The sequence below is a fragment of the Musca domestica genome, unplaced genomic scaffold (assembly GCF_030504385.1).
Source record: "Musca domestica strain aabys unplaced genomic scaffold, Musca_domestica.polishedcontigs.V.1.1 69, whole genome shotgun sequence".
Taxonomy (NCBI): domain Eukaryota; kingdom Metazoa; phylum Arthropoda; class Insecta; order Diptera; family Muscidae; genus Musca; species Musca domestica.
In genome coordinates this window covers 4262656-4264992 of record NW_026712380.1, presented here as the reverse complement: position 1 = coordinate 4264992, position 2337 = coordinate 4262656, and the positions used below count along the sequence as shown (strand labels likewise).

Genomic DNA, 2337 nt, shown 5'->3' with positions numbered 1-2337 from the left:
TTTGCCTGTGGAGACCATTATCGTGGCGCTAGAGGCTGCTCATAATAACACTTGAATGCAAGGTGAGTACTTGATCGAATTTGTATTCAACAATGCAGCTGTATCTTAATCCCGCAATAAACGCACACAAATCTAATTTATATGGCATTGAGGTAGATACCTCGTGTTGTGCCTGTGTCTACCATATGACCACACATAAATGTAGTGTAAATTGTGTGGATATGCAGATTTAGGGCGAACATTTAATAGACAATCTATGCGATATTTTTGGTAATCCCAAAATTTTATGATCCCAAATAAACGAAAGGACAAAAAAATGTGAATTACCCACTTTTGTTAATTCCCGTAAACAGACTTATTTACCTGGTTCAGGTACCACAACCACTAACTGTTTACCAGATGGTGTTTCACTTACCAACCAGTTGTGTCCGAGTAGCGAAAGAATAAAGAACTGAATTTAGTCAGTTGTAAGGAATACAGTGTATTAAAATTATGCTGAAATTAACAAATAGAAGATTTTTGTCTTGCATGAAACTCTCAGCAGGATCTTTTTCAAATACTAATATAATTTGCCAAAGGTTGTTGCCTCGTCTATCTGCTATGCTTAAGAAAAGTATTTCACAAAATCATGGCGACTATAAACCTATTCCATAGAAAATCAAACTGATTTTAATCAAAGGGTAAGTATCTGGAAATTGTTATTATTAATATTATTATTATTATTATTATTATTATTATTATTATTATTATTACTGTTATTATTATTATTATTATTATTATTATTATTATTATTATTATTATTATTATTGTTATTATTACTATTATTTTATTTTTTGTTTTTTTTTTTTTTGTTTGAAATTGTTTAATTATGTGTTCTTTCCATTTCAGGTCATGAAAAGTGATCATCCCGTTGTTGTTGACTTCCATGCCAATTGGTGTGATCCCTGTACTAAATTAACACCCAAAATGTGTGCTTTGTTGGATAATTCAGAGAAATCGATTTGGCCATAATCGATGTGGAGAAGAATACCGAACTTGTGGATACTTTCAATATACAATCGGTACCGACTGTCTTCACTGTTCGTAATGGAGAAATTGTACACAAATTTATTGGGCTGGTTGAGGCAAATATTTGAAATCCATGGTTGATACATTGAAAAGTAAAAACACCTCGAACTCCTCGAAATGTGAAGATGTTCCTGAAGATACTTAATATTTTAAATTACTTTAAGTTTTTTTCTCTCAATTTTACCAGATTTACATTAGTTTTAGTATTAGTTAAAAACAAATAAAAAGAAAATTGCCTGTCTGCAAAAATCCGAGTATGTTTTGAGTTCCTTAACGAGGTCATAGCTTATGGGACCATAAGTTCTGGCAAAGATTTTCAATTTCCTTTTATATAAGTTCGTATTAATTCATACTTTCGACTCCGAGAAAACATAAATAGCAAACCCAACTTTGTGTCACACTGACTGACTTCGAGACTAACTGAGAATCAACGCCCAGGCAAACGACTAATACTAGAATCTTGAAGCTTTGCATGAGCTAAGTCTTGGTGCACTGGCGTGTAATTGAAAATTCGTAGAATAGTGTACGCAAAGTGCTGAAACGGAATAAGCTAGAATTTAGAAATTTGGAATGAGAGCCAATGATGGAGTGCCATATTGATGTACCAAAGGGTTTTTGGAAATTGGAACTTTAACATTACGAAAAGTTCTAAAATTGTACTAAACTTCTAAAATGGTAATATTGATATTATGTGAAAGGGTAGAGCTAAAAAATTGATATGTGAATCAAGATTGGGAAGTAAGTTTGATATATGAAGGTGGTTTTGGAAATGTGTACTAAGTATGTGAACTGTACTAAATTTAAAACAGCTTGGTTTATGGTGATCGGATGAAGTTGGAATTTTGAAATGTTATCCCTACTGGTGGTAAGTTTGTGATAAAGAAGTGGTTCTTAACATGGTTACTACAAGTGCACGAAAAGTTCTTAATACTACTATATTTGGTACAATTTGATATTGGGTAAATAGAATTTTGGCGTTAAGGTCGTATATAAAATTATGTATTGGATGAGGTAAAGGTCTCTGTTGATATTCAGATTACTGATGGTATCTGTCTTTAATATCTGGCGATGGTTTGGAAATGCGTCCTATATATGTGAATCCTAGACAGCATGGTTAACATTTCATGGTTTCAGCTCTATCCCAATACCAAATTTAGAACGTTCGGAAAAACAGCAGTACTTATTTCCAAACCCACCTCAGATACAATATTTATCTATATATCAAATTTTAGAATTTCATCGTTTCCTTTCACCAAAAAACCAACTTTG

At 32.3% G+C, this 2337-nt stretch overlaps 1 long non-coding RNA gene across 1 annotated transcript; it reads left to right on the top strand.

Moving 5' to 3' along the window:
- Positions 1–253: 253 nt before the first annotated feature.
- On the top strand, positions 254–1317 carry LOC101895711 (uncharacterized). The gene is made up of 2 exons (XR_009343924.1): positions 254–680; positions 889–1317. It is a non-coding gene; the product is annotated as an uncharacterized LOC101895711 (long non-coding RNA).
- Positions 1318–2337: the final 1020 nt, after the last annotated feature.